Here is a 25,022-nt window from a genome sequence, read left to right as displayed (position 1 = left end):
TGAGAAACAAGGATCTCTTAAATGTAATGAACTTGTTTTTCTTTTGCTGCTTTCCAAGTCTTCTATTTGTGTTGGGCTTTGAAAGTGTAATTATATTGTGTCTTGGGTTACCTGTCTTTGAGGTTATCCTACTTGGATCTACTGAATTTCTTGAATGTGTAGATTAATGTTTTTCAACTAATTTGGGAAGTTTTGTTGATTATTTCTTCGTAAAGTCTTCCTGCCCATTCCTCTCTCTCCTCTTTCACAGAGACTCCCATTATGTGTATGTTGATATGCTTGAGTTTTGCTCAATAGGCCTCTGACTCTCTGTTCAACCTTATTTTTTTTTCTTTCTATTCCTCAGTCTGGATAATCTCAAATGACCTACCTTCATTTTGCTGACTCTTTCTTTGGTTAGTTCAAATCTGCTATTGAGAGCCAATGGGGGAATTTTTCGTTTCAATTACTGTACTTGAAGCCCAAGAATTTCTATTTTTTTAAGAAAAATAATGTCTCTTATTTTATATATTTGGAGAGATGCTGTTCTCATTTAACTTTGATTATGTGCACGTGCTTTCCTTTAATTATTTGCACATGTTTATAATAGTTGATTTATGAAACAATGATGGCCTATCACCTTATACCTGTCTGGATGGCTAAAATTAAAAAGACAAGAAATAACAAGTGTTTCTGAGGATGTGGAGGAAAAAAGAACCCTCTTGCACTGTTGGTGGGAATGCAAAGTGGTGCAGCCACTGTGGAAAACAGTATGGAGGGTCGCCCAAAATTAAAAATAGAAATACCATATTATACAGTAATTCCCCTTCTGGGTATTTACCCAAAGAAAATGAAAACACTAATTCAGAAAGCTATATGCACCCCCTTTGTTTATTGTTACATTATTTACAATAGCCAAGATATGGAATCAACCCAAGGATCCACTGAAATATCAATGGATAAGGAAAACATCACACACACCCAGAGACACATACACAGAGACACACTCAGGAATATTATGCAGCCAGACAGAGGAATGGGATTGTGTCATTTGTGACAGCATGGATGGACCTAGAGGGTATTATGCTAAGTGAAAGAAGTCAGACTAAGAAAGACAAAGAGAATCTGATTTCAATTATATGTGGAATTTAAAAAACAGAACAAATGCATAAACCAACAAACAAAAAGCAAATGAGACCTATAAATAAAGAGAACATACTGATGGTTGCCAGAGAGGATGGGTAACGTGGGTGAAGGGGAGTAAGAGATACAGGTTTCCAGTTATGGAAGGAATAAGTCATGGGAATAAGAGGCACAGCACAGGGAATGTAATAGCATTTGTAATAGCATTTTATGGTGACAGACAGTAGCTACACCTCTGGTGAGCTGAACATAAGGAAAAGAAGTTGAATCACTATGTTGTTCACCTGAAACTAATGTGACACTGTGTGTCAACTAGACTTAAATAAAAATATGAATTAAACTTAAATAAAAATATGAATTAAAACAAGACAAAATTTAAAAGAATAGTTGATTTAAAGTCTTTGTTGGTAAATCCAATGTCTAGGCTTCATCTAGGAACAGGTTGACTGTTTCTTTCCTTTTTCCTGAGCCATACTTTTTAAGTTGTTTGCCCATTTTGTAGGTTTTAAGAAATAAGTTGTAACTACAAGTAATATATTGTGGAAACTCCATAAATCAGATTATGCCTCCCTCTCCAGGTTCATTGTTATTATTTGTTCCTATTGTTGTTAGTTGACTATAAAGTGACTTTGACTTTGCCTTAATGGTTCATTAAAACCTGGATGCTTTTTCATCTGTGGCCACTGGATTCTCCTCTCTGATGGCTTACTGATGAGCTACTGATCATACAGAGATGTAATTAAATTCCTTGAACCAGTAAACCTTCCAGCCTTTATCAGGGTACTTTGTGTATGTGTTTTTGACATGGCTTCCATGCTCATGCAAGGCAGTTCACAACTCTTGTCAAATCCTTCGGATTCTGCATGTACAGAGCCTTATTCTCACCTAGAGGAGAGGGCTAGTCTTGTCAGGTATCTTCTGAGCACGCACACAGTTCTACACACGCTCATGGCCTCCTAGATCTCAGTTATATGTTGAAACTTTTCAAAGCATCCTATGGATATTTCCTTTCCCAATTTTTCATTTTTCATTTTTTGCATAGCTTCTTATTAGCCCCAACTAGTCGCATTACATTTGGAAGCTGCAGTGATAAATCACTGCCGCGGAATATCTTTTTTCTAATGCCTTGAAGATAGGCCAGTTCACACAAAACAGACTCTTACTGAGAACAAAGGAAGTCATGTCTGAGAACGGAACTCTTTAGAGAACTGCCAGACAGGTCAAACACTGGTAATTCTTTGAGGATGAGATTGTTGGGGGGCTCTGCATCTTTCCGCGTCTCTACTAGGTGCCAGGCTGCAGTTTCACAAGTGGCATAAGTGCAGATCTGTTGGTTTTCAGGGTTTTTTTTTTGGGGGGGGGGGTATTTTTTTAACTGGAGTTCGATTTGCCAACCTATGACACCCAGTGCTCATCCTGTCAAGTGCCCCCCTCAGTGCCTGTTAACCAGCCACCCCATCCCCCCGCCCACCTCCCCTTCCACTACCCCTTGTTTGTTCCCCAGAGTTAGGAGTCTCTCATATTCGGTCACCCTCCCTGATTTTTCCCTAGAGAGAAAATCTCATTTTCTCTCCTTTCCCCTATAATCCCTTTCACTATTTTTTATATTCCCCATATGAGTAAAACCATATAATGTTTGTCCTTCTGTGATGGACTTACTTCACTCAGCATAATACCCTCCAGTTCCATCCACGTTGAAGCAAATGGCGGGTATTCATCATTTCTAATAGCTGAGTAATATTCCATTGTACATATATACCACATCTTCTTTATCCATTCATCTTTTGATGGACACTGAGGCTCCTTCCACAGTTTGGCTATTGTGGACATTGCTGCTATAAACATTGGGGTGCAGGTGTCTCTGTTTTTCGCTGCATCTGTATCTTTGGGGTAAATCCCCAGTAGCGCAATTGCTGGGTTGTAGGGTAGCTCTAATTTTAACTCTTTGAAGATCCTCCACACAGTTTTCCAGAGTGGCTGTACCAGTTCACATTCCCACCAACAGTGTAAGAGGGTTCCCCTTTCTCCACATCCTCTCCAACATTTGTGGTTTCCTGTCTCGTTAATTTTCACCATTCTCACTGGTGTGAGGTGGTATCTCATTGTGGTTTTGATTTGTTGGTTTCCAATGCTACCACAGATCTGGGGTGAAGGGGTTCAGAATAGGCCAAAGTAAAATGCCATAAAGCTTACTTTTCATGATAAAATCTGACCATTTTTCTTGAATTAATATTCTTGGGATGACTGAAAGCCTTTCATTAATTCCCAGGATTCTGAAACATTGATTTTGACAATTTTTTCCAGCGTTCTCATCGCATATATGGAGGAAGTGATATTCAGAGTTCCTTACTTCACCGTTCCAGAAGTGCTACTCTAACTCATTTCTTCATCTCAGTAAGTGCTCCTTCTAGTTGTAGAATTTCCATTTGGATTTGCTTATTCTCCATGTAATTGTACCCTACTTTGTTTTATAGATTCCAAAATTATGTTGTCATGTACTTAACATTTTATGATGACTAGTTTCTTTCACTAGAATATCGAAGTCACTCTGAAAGTTTTTTGTCACAAATTCTATTTCCTGTATAGACTTTGCTACATTTATTTTGCTTTGTTCACATATGCTTTCTCTGTATGCTTTCCTTCTTTTTAGAGACTTCTAAAAAGTAACATTTAGTTGCATGTGTGAATTGTAAAGTCATTCTCCTTGTAAAATCTTCAAACCTTATGAGAAGACTAAAGCCCGGTTTTACCACCTGCCACCTACTTCATTCTTTCTGACTTCATATGTTAGTCCATCAGTAGACAATGGTATATAGTTCAAGACCTTTATTATGTGCATTCACAAGTCCTTGTGTATTATAAGAAATGTGTGTTTTCTTTATGCATATTTGTGCGTTTAAACCAAAAGATATAATTTAGTACTTATTTGGAAACTTAGTTTCATTTGATTTACCTTTCCACGTGTTATATTTGTATGCCTCCTTCTTTTTAATTGATGTGTGATATTCCATTTTCTGGGTAGGGCACAGATTATTTATTCTTTCATACTTTGATAGACACTTTCATTTCATGAAGGGATATTTTCTTGTTACTATAGAAGATAATGTAGTGAATAACCTTGAAAACATCTCCTTATGAGAACAAGACGCTGTGTATATTGAGTACCAGTGAGGATTTTCGATAGGTGATGGAAAATTACCTATTTTACCCTCTTGGAAGTAATAATAGAGGTCTTTGGCAAGGATGGAATGATTCCTGCCTTTTTTTACATAAAACATCTTTCAGTAATTTGCTACAACAAAAGGGACTCGGAAGTTCTTGCCCATGGCAGAGTGTGAAAGTGGGAATCAGTAATAAGTCATGGAGAATTCACAATAATGAACAAGAGAATCCTAAATAACTTATGAATCAAAGAGAAAAAAATCACAATAGAAATTAGAAAATACTCTGATATGGATGAAAAGGAAAATACAAGATATCACCCTTATGGAGTACAAATAAAGATAAAAGTAGTAATAAGTAAAATAGAGCATAGAATAAGAATAGAGGGAATCAATAACCTAAAGCTTTTTTATAAGTAAATTAAACAATGTTGCAGGCCTTTAACTAGATTGACCAAGGGAAACTGGAGAAAGAAGGGATATTTTTAAAGATAAGACAACAGACCCAAAGAGTCATTTCTGCTAAGCCCCACATCATGAATCCAAGACTTAATTACAGCTTCAGCTCTCTTAGAAATGGAAACTTAAACCAGTCCATCAGGGATCACCTAATCAGCACTAGTTAGGTAACCTTCCTGCCATCTCGAAAAGAACAATGACCTTGCCACAAGCAATCCACTTCTTCCTGGTCTAACTCCTTTGGTCCTGCCCCCCTCTGCTTATAAAACTCTTTCAGTTTGCACAGTTCCTTGGAGCTGCTTTCTATCTGCTCCACTGAATCCTGCCTGACTCATGAATCATTGAATAAAGACGATAAGCTCTTTAAAATTCACTCAGTTGAGTTTTATTTTTTGATACTCCCAGTGCTACAAAATTAAGAGGGATTATAAGGTAGTACTATGAAAATGCATATGCCAACAAATTAGATAATCTATATGAAATGTACAAATTACTGGAATGACACAAAGCAATGAGATGGACTCAAAAAGAAATGGGAACTCCGAATTGACTTATAACAAGATATTCACTTGCTAATGAAATAATTACCCACCCCCCACCCCCACCCCCACCCAAAAGCCCAGGACCAGATGGCTTCACTGGGCTACTCTACATTCTTTTGTATTTAAATTCAATTAATTAACATATAATGTATTATTAGTTTCAGAGGTAGAGTTCAGTGATTCATCGGTTGTACATAACACCCACTGCTCATTACATGTCCTCCTATATGTCAGTCACCCTGTTACCCCATTGCCACACCCCCCTCCCCTCCCGAGACCCTCAGTTTGTTTCCTATGGTTAAGAAAGAATTGTACACTACATTTAAAGGGGATTTAACATCCGTCTTTTAAAAAACTCTTCCAAAAGATAGTTGAGGAAGAAACACTTCCCAATTCATACAATAAGTCCAGTACTACCCTGGCACTCATAGAGACAACGTGATGACAAGAAAAAAGAAAAACCCTCACAGATCAAAATTCTTTACAAATATTTATACAAAAATTGTCAAGAAAATATTAGCACTGCTAACTCAGCAACATAAAAAATAATCCTTTATCATGACTCTGTGGAATTTATCCCAAGAATAAAATATCAATTAAAATATGAAAATCAGTCAATGTAATTGTTGGGAAAAGCACTTTTGCACAGTCTGTCAATCCCCGATCCACTGCATAAAAATGGGCCTTGGGACTGTGGTCTAAGATGGTGGAGTAGGAGGATCTTGAGCTCATCACATCCCATGGACACAGTGAGACAAGTACTCCCATGCAACTGACTCTGTAAATGACCTGAAGACTTGTAGAAAGATCTTCCACAGCTAGTCATAGGGAGAAGACCACATTATAAAAGGGTAGGTCAGATGGAGATGCAGTCAGAAACCAAATCCTTGGTGTGACGAACCACCAATGGGAGGCACATTAGAAGTGCAGAAAAGTGAGAGGACCAGACCCCACATCAAGTACTTCTGGCACTGGAGACCCTCACTAGGAAGACAAGACCCCATCATGTCTGGCTTTGACAACCAGCGGGGGTTAACTCCAAAAGCATTAAAAATCAGGAGGACTTAACTTGGAGAGAGTCAAAGGGTGATAGGCAACTGAGTCTCCACCCTTAAAGACCCAGTATACCAAATAACTCAGCATGAGACGCAGCACAGAAGCAGTAGTTTGAAAAGTACCCAGAACATATGGTGAGGAATTATTGTCAAATCTCAGAACATGTGCCAGAGGGGCAGGGATCTGCAAGAGAGATTTCCCCAGGAACTAAAGTGCTGGTGGGTGCTGTATTTCTTCCCCTCCCTCAGCCTAGGTAGCCAGACACTTGCAGGAGCCAGTTCTAACCCTCTCCATCTACCTTGCTAGCATGGCATTCCCTGCCCCAACATTCCCACTCAACCCAGCCTCCTCATCAGGCATCCCTTCAATGTGGCTCCTGCCCCTGCCATACACTGAAGGCAGCCCTAGCCAGGACTAGCACCAAACTAAGGTGATTCTGGCCCAGGAGACAGGGTGAGAAAACCCCACACCCCAGTGAACTCATAGTTTTCCAGCCAGATCTCTTGATAGCACAGGGAGCAAACCCTGCCCCATGTATCCACAACAGGCAATGCAACTCATTGCAACTGGCTAGACTGAAGGTAATCACAGCCCACGCACAACAAGAGGGTGCATGCAGCCTACACAGGGTGTACCCAGGTGTTCCTAGTTCTGGTGATTCGGGAGGTTGTGCTATAGGGAACAACAGGACCTGTTCTACATGAGGCCACTACTTTTGAGACCAGGAGATGTGCCTCATCTCCCTAATACACAGAAACAACCACAGAGAGTTAGACAAAATAGAGCAATATGTTCCAAGTGAAAGGACAATACAAAGTGACAGTGAAAGAGCTAAACAAAACAGATAAGCAATATGCCTGATAGAGTTCAAGATAGTGCTCATAAAGATACTCACTGTACCTGAGAAAAGAGGGATGAACTCAGTGAGAACTTTAGAAAAGAGACTGAGAAACTAAAAAAAAAAAGAACCAGTCAGAGCTGAGTATGTAATAACTGAAGTGAAAAAATACACTAAAGGATATCAACAGCAGGTTAGAGGGTGCAGAAGAATGGATGAGTGATCTGGAAGACAGGGTAATGGAAAGGAACCAAGCCAAAGAGCAAAAAGAGCACACAATAATAAAAAATGATTATAACCCAAGGGAGCTCTGGAAACTTAATTAAGCACGATAACTTTTGTATTTTATAAATCCCAGAAGGGGAGGAGAGAGAGGATGGGGAAAATATTATTTGAAGAAAGAATAGCCCCAAACTTCCCAAATCTGGGAAAGGAAAAATACATCAAGGTACAGGAATCACAGAGAGCCCTAACAATATGAACCCAAGGAGTTCCACACCAAGACACATAGTAATTAAAAAGGGAAAAAGTAGCAAAGAGACATAAAGGGAAAAATTGACGTAATAAAATTATAGTAAGGGACTTTAACACTGTACTTCCATCAATGGATGGATAATCAGACAAAATATCATCACAGAAACAGTGGCTTTGAATGACACTTTAGATCTGATGGACCCAACAGATCTATGCATCACATTCCATCCCAAATAGCAGAATACACACTACTTTCAAGTGGACATAAATCTTTTGCTAGGATAACAAGTTTTAATAAATTTAAGAAAGCTGAGGGGTGCGGTGGCTCAGTCAGTTATGTATCTGCCTTCTACTCAGGTCATGATCCCAGGGTCCAGTGACGGAGCCTCGCACTGGGCTCCCTGTTGCATGGCGAGCCCACTTCTCCCTCTCCTTCTGCCACTCCCCCTGCTTGTGCGTGCTCGCTTGCTTTCTCTGTCATATAAATAAATAAAATCTTTAAAAAAAAACAAAGCTGAAATCATATCAAGCATCTGTTCCAATTATGACACTATGAAACTAGAAATCAAATACAAGAAAAAACTGGGAAAAGCCCAAACACGTGGAGGCTAAACAACATGCTATCAAACAACCCATGTGTCAACAAAGAAGTCAAAGAGAAAATTTAAACATACATAGAGACAAATGAAAATGAAAACACAATGATCCAAAATTTGGACCACCCAGCAAAAGCAGTCCTAAAGGGACATTTATAGCAATATAGGCCTATTTCAAGAAACAAGAAAAATATTAAATAACCTAACCTGATTCCTAAAAGAACTAGAAAAAAAAAGAACAAATGGAGGCCAAAGCTAGTAGAGGGGAGGCAATAATAAAGATTAGAGTGGACCTAACTGAAATAGAGACTAAAAACTCACTAGAAATGATCAATGAAACCAAGACCTGGTTCTTCAAAAAGATGATCAAAATTGTTGACTTTTTGCCAGATGCATCATGAAGAGAAGAGAGGACTCAACTAAATAAAATAAAAAATGAAGGAGGAAAAATAACAACCACCACCATAGAGATGCAAAGAATTATAAGAGAATTTTATGAAAACTTGTATGGCAACAATTTGGACAACTTAGAAGAAATGGATGATTTCCTAGAAACATGCAATCTCCCAAAACTGAATAAGGAAGAAATAGGAAATTTAAACAGACTGATTACTAGTAACAAAATTGAGTCAGTAATGAGAAAATTCTCCACATGAAAGTCCAGAACCAGATGGCTTCACAGGAAAATTCTACCAAACATTTAAAAAAGAGTTAATACTTATTCTTCTCAAGCTATTCCAACAAAAATAGAAGGGAAAGGAAAACTTCCAAATCCATTTATTGAGGCCAGCATTACTCTGATTACCAAAGCCAGACAAAAACACTACAAACAACCCCATAACCGTAGGCCGATATATCTGATGAACATAGATGCAAAAATCCTCAAACAAAATATTAGCAAATTAATTCAACAGTACATTAAAAGGACCATTCACCATGGTAAAGTGGGATGTATCCCATGATAAAGTGGGATGAAGCAAAGGTGGTACATTGTTTGCAAATCAATCAATGTGATATACCACATTAATAAGAGGAAGGATAAAAACCATATAATCATCTCAAACATATGACAAAATACATTCGTTCCACAAAGTGGGTCTACAGGATACATAACTCAACATAATAAAGGCCATATATGAAAAACTCACAGCTAAAATCATTCTTTTTTAAAAGATTTTATTTATTTATTCATGATAGAGAAATAGAGAGAGAGAGAGAGAGAGAGAGAGAGAGAGAGAGGCAGAGGGAGAAGCAGGCTCCATGCTATGAGGGAGCCCGACACAGGACTCGATCCCGGAACTCCAGGACCACTCCCTGGGCTAAAGGCAGCACCAAACCGCTGAGCCACCCAGGGATCCCCTAAAATCATTCTTAAAGCTGGACAACTGAGTGCTTTTCCTTTAACACAAGGAAGAAAACAAGGATGTCCATCCTCACCACTTTTATTCAACCTAGTACTAAAGTCCTAGCTGCAGCAATCAGACAACAAAAAGAAATAAAACGCAGCCAAGTTAAGGTAGAAGTAAAACTTTCACTACTTGCAGATGACATGATACTCTATATAGAAAACATTACATCTGAAACTGATAATGTACATTATATTGGCTAATTGAATTTAAATAATACAAAATAATATCCTAAAGACTTCACCAAAAAATTGCTAGAAATGATAAATGAATTTGGTAAATTGTAGGATCAAAAGCGTTGTGCAAAAATGTGTTGCATTTCTGTATACTAATCATAAAGCAGCAGAAAGTGAAATTAAGGGAAAAATCCTATTTACAATTGTTACAGTAACAATGATACCTAGGGACAAACCTATCCAACGGGGTGAAAGAGCTTTACTCTGAAAACTATAAAACATTGGAAAGAAATTGAGGAATAAAAAAACAAATAGACATTCTATATTCATGGATTGGTTAAGATTAATATTGTTAAAATGTCCACAGTAACCAATGCATTTTACAGATTAAGTGCAATTTCTATTAACATCCCAATACCATTTTCCACCTGACTAGAAGAAATAATCCTAAAATTTTTATGGAACCACAAAAGATCTGAAATAGCCGTAGCCATGTTAAGAAGGAACAAATCTTGAGATATCAGAATTCCAGATTTCAAGATATACTACAAGTCTCTCATAATGAATACCATATTATATTGGCACAAATTTTTTTTTAATTTTTTATTGGTGTTCAATTTACTAACATACAGAATAACCCCCAGTGCCCGTCACCCATTCACTCCCACCCCCCGCCCTCCTCCCCTTCTACCACCCCTAGTTCGTTTCCCAGAGTTAGCAGTCTTTACCTTCTGTCTCCCTTTCTGATATTTCCTACACATTTCTTCTCCCTTCCCTTATATTCCCTTTCACTATTATTTATATTTGACACATAGATCAGTGGAATAGGACACAGTTCCCAGAAATAAAGCCACACCTCTATAATGAATTCATTTAGGAGAAAAGAGGCAAGAATATATCATGGAGAAAAGACATTATTTTCAATAAATGATATAAAGAAACCAAGATCTACGAGCAAAGAAATGAAACTGGACTGCTTTCTTACACCATACTCAAAAATAAACTCAATGTGAATTAAAGACCTAAATGTGAGACCTGAAACCACAGACTCTTAACAGAAAACACAGGCAGCATTCTCTTGGACATTGGTCTTAGTAACATTTTTATGGATCTGTCTCTTCAGGCAAGGGAAAGAAAACCGAAGGCAAACAAATGGACTACACCAAAATTAAAAGCTTTTTAACACAAAGTCAGTCTAGTGAATGGGAGAAGATATTTGCAAATGATACATCCAATAACGTTTGAATATCCATAACATATAAAGAAATTATACAACTTGACACCAAAACACCAAACTATCTGATTAAAAAAAAAAAAAAACAAAAAACAGGCAAGTACCTGGATAGACATTTTTCTAAAAAGGACATATGGCCAATAGAAACATGAAAAGTTGCTCAATATCATTCATCATCAGGAAAATGCAAATCAAAGATGCAATGAGTTATCACCTTACACTTGTCAGAGTGGCTGGTATCAAAAAACAAGAAATAACAAGTGTTGGTGAGGATAGAAGAAAAGGGAACCCTGACGTACTACAACCTATTGGTGGTGGAAGATGGTATGGACGTTCCTCAAATTTTTTTAAAATTAAAAATAGAAATATCATATAATCCAAGAATTCCACTACCATGTGTTTACTTAAAACAAAAACAGTAATTTGAAAAAAATATATACACCCCCCTGTTTATTGCAGCATTATCTATACAATAGTGAAGAAATGGAAGTGATATAAATGTTCATTGATAGATGAATGGATAAAGAAGATATAAATATCCTAGAATATATGTTTTATATATATAATGGAATATTACTCAGCCACAAATAAGAATGAGATCTTGCCATTCGGGATAACATGGATGGATGTAGAATGTGTTACGGTTAAGTAAAATAAGTCAGAGTGTGAAGGACATACATATGATTTCACTTATATATGAAATCTAAATAAACAAAAGAAAAACAGACTATAAATACAAAGAAATTGGTGGTTGCCAGAGTGGGGGTGGGTGGCTGGGGCAATGGGAAAAGCAGGTAAAAGGGATTAAGAGTTATAAACTTCTAGTTATAAAATAAATAACTCATGGAGATAAAAAGATCATAGAAAATGTAATCAATAATATTGTGATAGTGTATGCTGAGAGATGGTGACTACATTTATTGTGGTGATCACTGAGTAAGGTATAGAATTGCTGAATCAATGTATCGTATATCTGAAACTAGCATAACATTGTATGTCAGTTATATTTCAGTAAAAAAAGAATGTGCTTTGGCCCTGGAACAGTTCCTTGCTGAGAGATAAAGGGCCCTCACAGCCTGTGCTGGGCCTATCAATTTGTGAGGGACTATCTTTTCCTTCTCTGGGCTTAATATATACCCCATTGCTCTACTAATATGCTGCATCAGTGGCTCTTAGCCACACCCCCAGCTATCTGTATTTCAGACTACATGATAGAGAGGTTCCTTCCACTACAGCACAAAGTAATATGCATGCAGTCACAGTGCCCGAGTGGGCTACAGAATTAATCCACTGGGGACTTTGCATTACAAGGAGTTGTATCTTGTGCACACCATCTCCCCTCTTGCTTTAAGTGCTGTACCATGTAAGCCTGGTGTATATGTATCATTTATTCTCAGTGACCTTGAATCATACAGTTGTCTCTTCCCACATGACTATGATCTGATTTTTAACCTTGACCACACTTATGTTATATTCTATCTTGCAGTATAGCCCAACTACCCAGTTAACGGCAAAAAAAAATAATATATCAATTTCATAGAGTAAAGAATAAAAGTTACATAATTATCTCGACACAGAAAAAAAATATTTCCTTCAAATCCACCAGCTTTTTATAATAAACACACCCAACAAAGTAATAGAGAAATCCCTTACCTGTTAGAGAGCATCTGTGAAGTCTCCAAAGCTGTTATTATACTTAATGGTGAAAGACTAAAAATATTCCCCCTAAATTCAGAAACAGACAATGATGTCTGCTCTTACTACTTCTAATCAACATAATGCTGGAGGCTATAGCCGGGCAATTAGATAAGAACAAGAAAAAAAGATATGCAGATTGGAAAAAAAGAATTAAAATTATTTCTCTTTGCAGAAGGCATCATCTTATATATAGCATTCCCTAAAAAGTCTATACAAAAATTATTTGAGCTAATAAATCAATTCACCAAGGCTGCAGGATACAAGATCAATATATAAAAATCAATTATGTTTCTTTACATTAACAATATACAATACAAAAAAACAATAAACAATACAACAACAAAAATAAGACATCAATTATATGTACAGTAATATAAAAAGATACTTAGGAATAAATTTAACAACCCAATGCCCATAAAATGATGGACAGATAAAATATGGTATATTCATATGGCAGAATATTGTTCAGCCCTGAAAAGAAGGAAGTATTGATAAATGTTACAACATGTATGAGCTATGGAAATATTCTGCCAAGTGAAAGAAAGTAGTCATGAAACATCTTGTATTATGTGCTTCAATTTATATGAAATATCCTGAAAAATAAATTAATGGAAACAGAAAACATACTAGTGGTTGCCTGGGTCTGAGTCTGGGGGTTGGGAATGTGAATTGCCTGCAAATGGGAACAAAGTATTTTTTCAGGTATTGGAAATGTTCTTTTTATTTTTAAAAAGATTTTATTTATTTATTCGTGAGAGACAGAGAGAGAGAGAGAGGCAGAGACATAGGCAGAGGGAGAAGCAGGGTCCATGCAGGAAGCCTGATGTGGGACTCAATCCTGTGACTCTGGGATCATTCCCTAAGCCAAAGGCAGACGCTCAACTGCTGAGCCACTCAGGCATCCCAGGAAATGTTCTAAATTTGAATAGAATGTATAGATTGTGATGATGGTTTCATAATTGTATAACTTTACTATAAAGTCATTAAATTGTACATTTTAAACAGATTATTATATTAATTATACTTCAATAAATATGTTAAGTGATCTCTACTAATAGTGGTTTTTTATGCTGTTGTATGAAGTAGTCTATAAGAATCAATTGGAGATTTGGTGTAAGGAAAATTTCACTTTCCCATTATTACTCAGATGCTGATTCCTCATTAGAGTCATCTCAATGTTCAGATCCTAACATATTCTATTTTATCTCATGCATTTATTTTAGAAATGTGAGTCAAGTGTGAGCCACTGAGCTGTGGTACAAGGCTATGATTTTGAAGATAAATTTAAGGTACTATAGAAATAATATCTTAATCTTGTGTACCAGGTCATCTGGAGCTCTTGAGGATTTGCACTGGGATTTGGAGATTATTTGAAATCTCTTTCAGTACAAGTACCTGTTATTTCATGTTCTAAGGTGGTCCTGAACATGTATTGAAACAGGATTGGTGGGATCCCTGGGTGGCGCAGCGGTTTAGCGCCTGCCTTTGGCCCAGGGCGCGATCCTGGTAGGCCCGGGATCGAATCCCACGTCGGGCTCCCGGTGCATGGAGCCTGCTTCTCCCTCTGCCTATGTCTCCGCTTCTCTCTCTGTCTCTCTCTGTGACTATCATAAAAAAAAAAAAGAAACAGGATTGGTTTGTCTAATGAGAAAGCTAGAATGCTTATCTTTTTTGTCCACCTTAACCTACTTGTTATATTTTTTTATTCCAATGGTTATTGTTAGAAAATTGCTTTATAACTTTTATTATTTTATTCATTAATGATATTTGATTCTGAGGATAAAATTGTATACCTGAGTTTCCATAGAAACCTAATGTCAAGCTGATTGTTACACTAATATTCTTGTGAAATGACAACTGGGAAAGGTTATTTGATAGGTGCTGGTATAAATAGTTTTTAGGAATATTTACACAAGGGAAAGGTGGCATACTTATATCCATAACAGCCCGATTGGAGAGTCTACCATGACTGTGACTATGTTTATGTATGTATGTATGTAGTGTATCTGTGTATGTTTGGGAAGGTAACATATTTTATTGAAAAAGTTTTGCCTGACAACTCTGTTATATGGGATAAATTGTTAGCTCCTTGTGAGTGGAGCTGGAAGTAGCTGAGTCACCAGTTATTCATTTACTTCCCTTGTTTCTGTGTCCTAAAATAGCCTGACAACTGTATAGGGAAAGCCTAGCTAGCTTTTAATACTTTCAAATGGCTTATGTTGATGGACATAGAATAAAATTTGGAAGATAAAAAAAGAATAAAGTTTTCAGTCTTTTATGATACTTGAAGTTAATTTCATGCATTTATAAATTTTTATAATATTTTTAAATTTTAACATTATATATTAAAAATTCCCCTGCCAAAATGGATATTACTTATCAGAAAAAATTGGAACTTTAGTGAAGTCCTAAAATCTCTCTGAATTTTTCTATATATTGACTATGCAAGCAGTTAATTACCAAGTTTCCTTTTAGTTATAGAAGGCAATTGTAATATTGATGTCCTATCAGTAAAGTGCCAGATTAGCCAAAATACATTTATTACACAAGACCATTATGAACTTTCCTTTTGTTGTAAAAAAGAAGTATCCTTTATTTTTATTTTTCAGAAATTTCAATTGCCTTGAAATTTTCACAGGCTACATCATAAAAGAAGCTCCACAGTAACAGCTTGAAACTTCAGTGGGGGAATTTGAAATAAAAATGAGAAAAAAATCAGTTTTCCCAAGGGTCTTGGTGTTCATGGGGGTTATTTTATTTTATTTTATTTTATTAATTTATTTTTTATTGGTGTTCAATTTGCCAACATATAGAATAACACCCAGTGCTCATCTCATCAAGTGCCCTTCATGGGGGTTATTTTAAGACATATGCCCTTATTTAGAGAGACCTCTATACCTAGGATTTCTTTTCCTTTCCTTTGGGTATATGTTAACTAATCACCTTCGGAGGAATTATTAGAATATAATTTCCAAATTAATACTTTTTGTAAGGCACGGCCTTTATCTGGATAGTGGAAAACTATTTTTTATTCAGTGATTTTTGTTTTTAGCCTAGAAGAAATGGTGGAAAACAAATCGTTATTTTTGTTAACATTAAATTGTTGGGAATTAAAAACTCTTCATTTGGACATTTTATTTCTTGATGATCCTCACAAACATTTAATTTGTTGGGCATAGATTTATAAAGATTAATATATGTTCTTTACGTCACTTTTATTGTGGACAGGAGATTACCTTGGCAAGCCCGGGTTGTTCAGATGATGTACATTTCAAAGAAGTGCCTGTATTCTGGACTGGCCCTTGGCAGGATTCTGGGGGATAACCTCTGAGCCCTTGGAATATTCTACCTGACAAGTTTACTTTTATATGTCTGAGTCCTTGGGCCATGCTGTACCTATTTGAACAGTTAAATTTATTCTAACAAGGTGATTTACTCTGAATGCCTGTTTTTGCTCTGGGGGATGGCCTGAAATATGAGCAGCTGTGGTCAGTCACAGTTACTGCATACCTATGTGACTGACCTCTAGTAAAAGCCTCCAAGGCTCGAGTGAGATTTCCAGGTTGGCATACATTATTTCTGGTAGAGTTAGGTGTGTCTGTATGTGATTTCTCTGAGAAGGGACTGGTGGAAGCTTGCACCCGGCTTCTCCTGTACTTTTCCCCATATGTCCTTTTTCTGTTTGCTGATTTTAATTGTTTTCTTTCACTGTAGTAAGCTGTAACCATGAGTACAAGGGCTTTTCTGAGTGTTTAAAAAAATTGAAGTATAATTAACATACAGGGTTATATTTCAAGTGTATAATATCACGATTCAACAATTCTATACTTTTTTGAGTTCTTTGAATCCTTCTAGCAAGTCATGAAACTTGGGAGTGGTCTTGATGATATCCAGCAGAGTTGGCATCAGAGATGGGATTCACTGGAATGACCCTGACTCATTGAAACATGGTAGTCTTCTTGTTTGGGAAAAGGAAGGATAAGGGGGTGATGGACTGGATGGTGATGGATGACAGACCTTTGATGACTGAAGGGCTACTTAGTTACCCATTGTATGAGATAGCAGCCGTGCTTTAGTCAGCCCCTGAATACATAAGAAAATGAGAAACAAGCTAACTTTTTAAAATCTGTAATCTTTTAAAATCTGTAATAGACAAAATGAAATAGAGAGTGTTGGAGTGGATCCTAACAATGCACTGAACTCAGATTTTAGTCAGTCTAAGCTATAACTACTAGCCTTAGAGCTACTGCTAAAGGGAAAAACTGTTCTGAAACAAAAGATAGCCCCTCTATGACATATGGTCACCAGGAAGGTATTCCATGTGTTGGGGGAGGCAAATACCCCAAACTACTAAAACCAGTGGGTATAGTGTTAAAGAATTGTCTCCTTTTGTAGATCAGTATCAGTAGCTTCCTGACGATCCTTGAGTAAAAATGGATTGTGTTCATTACTAAACTAGGAGTCTCCTTAATGTTGAATGCTGCAGAATGAAAGAGTATGTTGGGATTGAGATAGAACCTACTGCTTACTAATGAACAGATGGCTGTATATGATCTAAACATGCATCATGGCAGGAAATCTAGCCTTGGCTGGATAAAAGCTACTGTAGTTATTTTTTCCTGGTAAGGGGAATGGTCTTTTCCCTACCTGAAAAGCCAACTGGAACTCTCAAGATGAAGCAGCTGATATGTTGCATATGTGATATGCTGGATTGGCTTTACAATGATCAGGATGTTCGTCTACTTAATGCACCTCTTACCTAGATCATGATAAATGCTGTGATTTAGAGAAACTCTTTTGCATTGTTACCCCATGTAACCTTGTTGTTGCAAAATCAAGCAATGGTCCAAGATTTGTTATATCAGCTGACCTTTATGGGTCTCACAGATGCTAAGAAAATTAGAGTGATTGACAAGAGAATAAGGAAAGAATTATGTGATAGTCAAGGGATTTACTCCAGCAAAGTGGAATTCTAAATCATTATTAAGGATGGGGATAAAAAAAAAAAAGGATGGGGATAAAAAAAAGGATGGGGATGAATAAGGTAGCATTGATGGGGCTGACACTGATAATGGGAGAATATAAGGATACTGTGGTTTTTGGGAGTAAGGTCAATGTATGGATGGAAATTGAATGTTTGAACAGACTCTATGTAAAGTTATTGCATTTCCTTTCCCTGCATGTATTATTGAGAAGGATATATGTCTACTGAACACTACATAAGAACATTTTCTCTATGTAGGATTATAAAACAGAAGACATGTAAGTTCACCCTATAGTCAGTATTAATTGGACATACTAAATAGGAACCTACAGAATTTCCTAAGCTCACAGAAGTTGTTAAATTGAAATAGTATAGAATACTTGGTAGAGAAAAAGACTACTATTTTAATGAATGACATATTAGAAATTAAAATTCTGCAACCAATAAATGCTACACAACAGCCCTGTGTAGCCAATGAACAGGCAGATGGTACATAGAGACCAATAGCAGATTATCAAGTCCTGGATAATGTAGAACTTCATATAGCATCAGCAGTCCAAAAAAAAAGAGAAAAAATGAAAGCTAAATAAGGTGACTTTTCAGTGATTGATCTTGAAAATTCTTTTTAAAAATACCAATCATGAGAACAAGTCAGCCACAAGTTTTCTTTATATAAAGGGGATCTCAATTTGCATTTATTATATTGCCACAGTTTTATCTGAATTCACTAGCTGACTGTAATAATTTGGTTAAAAGGGATTTGGACTTGATGCAGATGTTGAGTGCTTTGAGGTTGTCATGATAGCAGAAACTGAAGAACAGGGCAGCCCGGGTGGCTCAGCGATTTAACGCCGCCTTCAGCCCAGGGTGTGATCCTGGAGACCCAGGATCGGGTCCCATGTCAGGCTCCCTGCATGGAGCCTGCCTCTCCCTCTGCTTGTGTCTGTGCCTCTCTCTCTCTGCATCTCTCATGAATAAATAAATAAAATCTTAAAAAAAAGAAACTGAAGAACAAGATACAACTTAATGCAGTGGTGATACACATGACTAAAAATGGCTTACTGATAAATCCAGCAAAGATCCAAGAGCCTTTACAAATGGTGAAATTCATAGGAATAACATGGGCAGGAGCTCCTAAGACATTTTATAAAATGATGTCTTTGCTTACCCTTGGAAATAAGCAAGAAGCACAATACTTGGTTGGCTTTTATTTTTAATTTAAAAAAATTTAAAATTTAATTTAGGATGCATTCCCTCTCTGAGAATATTGCTTGCTCCAATCCATAATGCCATCTGTAGGAAGGCCACCTGAACAACACCAGGCTATGTCTGAAATGCAAAAAGTAGTGTCTTAGTTAATGACTTTGAGCCTTTATGATACACACTCAGATATGATTTTGAAAGTATCTGCAGCTTGCACTTATGCTGACTGGAGCTTATGGCAAAATATATGAATGCTGCCCAGCAGTGACCACTGGAATTTTGGACTACAAAGTTTACAGACAAGGAAGTACACTGCATAATGACAGACAATTATTGATTTGCTATTGGGTCTTTATTGAAATTGCCCCTTATGACTGGAGGACATAAAATAATCTTGAAACTATTACATACAATGTCTTGGGTAATATCTAATAAGGAAGGCATTAAAGATGCCTTCCAGAAGGAACATGCTACTGGAGGAATGGAAAAAATATACTCATTGTGTTTATTATGATTAGGGAGGTTCTTTTGCCTTATGCCAACTTTGAAGTCACCTGAATAACTGCAGATCCTATTGTCACATGGGTGGTGTTCTATGCACAACTCTCAATTGACCAAAAAAGGCACCTGCTTGGTTTATAGATGTCAATTACAAGGTGGATGGGAAGCATACTTTTTGGAAGGCTGCTGCTTTATAACCTGCTGATGGAAAAAACCCTGAATAAGGAAGATAGGAATACATTAGCTCAATGGGCTGAACTGCATGCTCTTTTCCTTGAAGTAATAAAAGAGTTGAAAAACAATAAAAATTTAAAAGTCTGGGTTTGTTCTTACACATCATTGAGATAGGTGTATTTGGGAGATTGCCAGTGGACTGGCCATGGAAAGAGGTAGATGGGCAATGGAAAAATTGGATAATTAAAGGATTCCTGCACATGTCACAGCCCTGTGAAAATTACTATGGAAATTTAAGAAGCACATTGAAGAACTTCCTGTATCTGAAGGTAATTTGAATCAACAAATGGACTTTCCGGTGTGCTTGTTCGTGATGGCAACCTGGTTCATAAAATTGGTGAATATGGAGTAGCTGCAGCAATGCAGAGATGACCCGATAACCACTATAGTCCACTTGAACCTTCTAAGGTGCAAAAAGTCAACAAAAATGTTCTGTTTCTCAATCAGAGAGATAAAAACTACAGATGGTTATGTGACATATTTCCCCAGGAGAGAAAGTCTCCACACATAGCTGGCACATAAATAACATTAGACTACTACCAGTAGCCTTAGGAAATTACACCTAAGTCCTGACAGAAATAGGTATTTATGTGGACTAAATTTTGCCTACCCAGTGGTAGATGCAAATTCTCAAAACTTTATAAAGGATTGGAACAGGAGATATTGTACGAATTGAAACCATCAAGTTACACTCCTTCAGACCAAGGATCGTATGTTACAGCCCATAGGTTCCAATGATGATCAAAGATATATCAAGTGGATATATCATATTACATATCATCCTCAGAGTAGTGATTTGGTATTTAGAATGGGCAATTAAAACACTAGTTGTCTAAAATTAGTGGAGATAAAGACATGAAAGTTTACTCACCTTCATGAATATGAACTCATGTTCAATGTGAGAAGGGGACAAAGGAGAATCCTTGCTTGGTAGATTCTTGTTTTTCTGGGTGGTTTGGTAGAAGAGGAGGTCAAGGAGGATGCTGGTACAACTATACAATGCTTCCGCAAATCACCCCAACTTTCCTTTTTCCTACCTGACTCAGTGGTCTTAGGATAAGGGTTGCACATGCCAGATGCAGAAATGATACCTGAGCAAGAACTATATACCATTAAACCTTTACATCAGTGTTCCTAAGGGTCTGATGGGATGGACAGCACCTTAACTTCATCTGGCAAAATTGGGGTTGACAGTGAAGGCAGCTGTTTTTCCTAGTGGCCGAGAAAGCCCACTAGTTCTTTACTTACGTGACCCTATCCTATATGGATGAGAATGGACTGAGTTTCTCTTTACACAGAAAACGTTGAAACTGTTGAAGGTAGATAATTGTTAGACTGGTATCGGTGCTGATGATATGGACCAACAAAATGCCTTGACCTATAATACCTTTGAAGTATGGAAAAGTTTAGGTTAAAAATCAATGCAAAACAGAGAAAAGGGGGCAGCCCGGGTGGTTCAGTGGTTTAGCACTGCCTTCAGCCCAGGGCCTGATACTGGAGACCCGGGATCCAGTCCCACGTCAGGCTCCCTGCGTGGAGCCTGCTTCTCCATCTGCCTGTGTCTACCTCTCTCTCTCTTTCTGTGTCTCTCATGAATAAATAAATAAAATCTTAAAAAAAAAAAACAGAGAAAAGGAACAATAGGACCTGAGGCTAAAGGAATTGGTTATGGAAAAAGGAAACATTGGTGTCCTGAGAGACTCAGAGCAAGAAAATATTGTTTCTTAGTACAGTTATACCCTAAGGCTCAAAAGAGCAAAGCATGTATTTTCCAAGACCACCCCTGTTTTTTTTAATCTAATAACTTTGAATGGAAACCTGGAGACCTGAGTGGTATTGCTCTGAGACATTTTGGTCATACATTATAACGAAACAGGTCCTATAGTTAATGACTGAGTGGAACTCTCATAATGTGTTGGTATCTTTTGGCTCTTACTTTTCAGATTATATTTACTACAAAGGATATCATTTGAGAAGAATTTCCAAGAACTACTGCTTACTGTTCCATTGGTCTGTGGAATATACAGCTTCTGGCAGACTAATTACTGGGTAACTATAAACTTTTATGGTAAATAATTAGAAGGATCCCTGGTTATAATGAATGAAATGCAGCAGTACCATTCCCAATACTGGCTTATCCAACTTCGTGCTGAAGTTATATATATTTTTTGTATCTATTATATAAATGCTATACCAAATGTAGATGCACAGAAAAAAATGTGATAATTTTGCTATAAGAGGGCCTACACCTAGGGTCAGGGGAGCTGACTGGGCAGGAGAGGATTAACTTAACTGGCCTGGTCTTCTCAAACATTGCATATTCTAAAGAAAGGGCTATCTTCACAAACAGCCTTGGACTAACTTCTGGGAAATAATCTCTGTATACAGGAATATTCTACCTGATATGTTTGTTTTTATATGCCATTTAACTTTATCATTTATGGTGGAGGTTTGTTTTGGCTTGAGAAGGGGAAGATGGGCAGAGGTACAAGTAGATGAGGTCAATCACATACTTGTGTGACTAACTGTACCAAAATGTCTAGACACCAAGGCTCGAGTGAGCATTTTTAGCAACATTTCACATGTGTCAGCACGACTGTTTCCTGGAGGCACTTAAGAGTGCCCCTGTGCAAATTCATTGGAAAAAGACACCTGGAAACTTGAGCTTAGTTTGTTCTGGACTCTGTCCCATATACCTTTTTCTTTTGCATATTTTGACATATTTGGCCTGAATTTTCACTATAATAAACTGTAACTGTGGGAATAGCAGTTTTTAAAATTTTCTCGAATCCTTAGAGCAAGTGTATAAGCATGAGCATGAAATAGATTGTGTACTGAAACATACATCACATGGTAGAAAACTTAGGTCAATATAAATTGACATATTTGGTTATTTGCGAAAACACCCAAACTGTGAGAATTTGTGAATAGTTTAACATAGAATATGGGTGTTGTTGAGTTTCATTACTAATAGTGAATGATAAAAAATTGGAGAGAAAAAGAGGGAATGAGAAACACTATGAGAGAGAGTGGAGGGAGAGGAGAAAGATGACAAAGTAAGAGAAGGGAGGGAAAGTGAGAAGGAGGGGAGACAAATTTAAATGAGAGCGATATAGAGAGGGAAGTGATAGAGTGGGATTTCTATAGGTATAGAAAATGAAATGACATTACTGAAAGTTTATATACAAACATAGTAGTAAAGGGTATATTGAGAAAGAGCCACTCGGAGCTGTACCTATTCATTTGGAAAATTTTTATGTAAGAGATCTTTTTATTTATTTATAACTAGTATGTATCATTTTTATCAGACAATCCTGATTTTGAGAGTATTTGAGAAATACATCACCAACATGATACACACTAAGTAATACAGAAATATGAACAATGAAATATATTAAAAAGGGCAGCCCCGGTGGCTCAGCGGTTTGGCGCCGCCTTCAGCTCAGGGCCTGATCCTGGAGACTCGGGATCGAATCCTGTGTTGAGCTCCCTGCATGGAGCCTGCTTCTCCCTCTGCCAGTGTCTCTGCCTCTTCTCTCTCTCTCTGAGTCTCTATGAATAAATTAAAATAAATAAAATTTTGCATTTTATCTCATTTCATCTGTACTTTTTAATCTTAATGTGCATTTCACTGTTTCTTCTTTCACTATGTCTAATACAGCAGATTCTTGATTTCATCAATTTGCAGGGGGACTGGTCTTCCAGACTTTTCTGTTTGATTTGTTAAATATCTTTGTAGTCCTTTCAGATAAATTTTAATAAGGAACATAAATTTGGATACGCAGGAAATATCTTTACAAATGCTTTCTAAAGCTTTTTCCTGATTTTTAATTTTTCTATTATTGTAGCTCCACTTGCATTTTTTGTTTCATTTAGGTCTAATATTTCTTTTTATACTCCTTGTGTTTTTAGAAAGTTATGTTTAGGTGCATAACTGTATGCACTTCTTATGAAATAGTGTAATCGAACAGTAAAGTTGAAACTATCACTCACTACAAGCTATGACCCTGTTTCCTCTTGTTTTCACAAGAAATTTATTTCATCAGCTTTAGAAATAGCATTCACAATTTTTTCTAAGGTTTTACTTGGCTTTTTGTTTCAAGATAAAACCATGTAAAATGGTTTTTCAAGTTTATGGGAGTTTTACATAAATCATACAATTTTGGATGTATTGGTCTGTAACCTGATTTATTTTCACCTAGTATTTTCATTTTATGTAGATATTTTTAAATGTCCTATTCTTTAAATGACTGCATAATTTTATACTTTCTTCTTATATTTTGTCAATAAGCAACTTTGTCAATTCTGTCTAATAACATTTTGTTTTTACTAGTATTTTTTATGACAAAATAAAATGCAGTGAATAATAAATCCTTTGAAGATGGGCACTATTTACCCACCCATTTGGTGTAACGGGGGCTGCACAACTACTGGACTCGGCAAGTAGTAATCCTCCCTGGAAGTTAGCGATTTTGGAGGTCTCATCTCTAAAACAAAGAAGAAGTTAACATGGGCTGTGTAACCCAAATCCAGCAAATAATTCAATTACAAAACTATGGATTTTCAATTTGTCACCTTTGATTTGTTCACAGGGCATGGAAGGCAAAATAGCATCTTTTAAAATGATGTTGGCCTGCAAAACTAGAAGCACAACTGACTATTTTTGAGGACATAGACAATGAAAGAGGTAGAGTTCAAATGTGGAATTAAGATACAAATGGAGGGGCAAAGATATCAGTGAAAATGGCAGAATAGAGAGATCCAAAAGCTGATACTTCCATAAAAAAGCAACATATTCATTGGAAAAAATGTCAAAATTAACTTTATAGTTTCCAACAACCAGGCAAATGTCTAATCAAGATAAAAAGGAGAATCTCAGTAAGAGAGTTCTGTGGCATTATAAACCACCATGGCCCCATTCCAAACTTCCCGAGAAAGCCCATGCATTTGACTTAATAGACAAAAATTTTAAGTCATCTATCTTAAATATTGTCACAGAGCTCAATTAGCCATATGCAAAGAACTAAAGAAAATCTGCAAATGATGTCTTAGCAAATAGTTAATATCAATAAAAATATAGAAAGTTTCTAAATAGAAACTTTAAAGTTGAGAAGTATAGTAACTGAAATAAAAAATACACTAGAGCAGACAAACAGCAGATTTGAGCCTGCAAAATAAAGAAGCCGCAAATTAGGAGATAAGTCCAAAAGCAGAATATACATTCTTAAGTGCCTATGGCATATGCTTCAGGATAGACCATATGTTAAACCACAAAGCAACTCTCAATAAATTTAGAAAAATTAAAATCATGCAAAGTATGTTCCCTGACCACAATGGA

General features: G+C 36.8%; 1 long non-coding RNA gene across 1 annotated transcript in view; it reads left to right on the top strand.

The window, feature by feature from the left end:
* Positions 1-23,863, top strand: part of LOC125754679 (uncharacterized) — a 171,998-nt gene extending 148,135 nt beyond the window's left edge. The window contains exons 3-4 of the long non-coding RNA XR_007409426.1: positions 3,427-3,516; positions 21,628-23,863. This is a non-coding gene — a long non-coding RNA (uncharacterized LOC125754679). The remainder of the gene's footprint in view (positions 1-3,426; positions 3,517-21,627) is intronic.
* The last annotated feature ends 1,159 nt before the right edge of the window (positions 23,864-25,022 follow it).

Source organism: Canis lupus, chromosome X, assembly GCF_003254725.2.
Source record: "Canis lupus dingo isolate Sandy chromosome X, ASM325472v2, whole genome shotgun sequence".
Lineage (NCBI taxonomy): Eukaryota > Metazoa > Chordata > Mammalia > Carnivora > Canidae > Canis > Canis lupus.
Note: the sequence above shows the minus strand (reverse complement) of the source record. Positions and strands in the feature narration are given on the sequence as shown.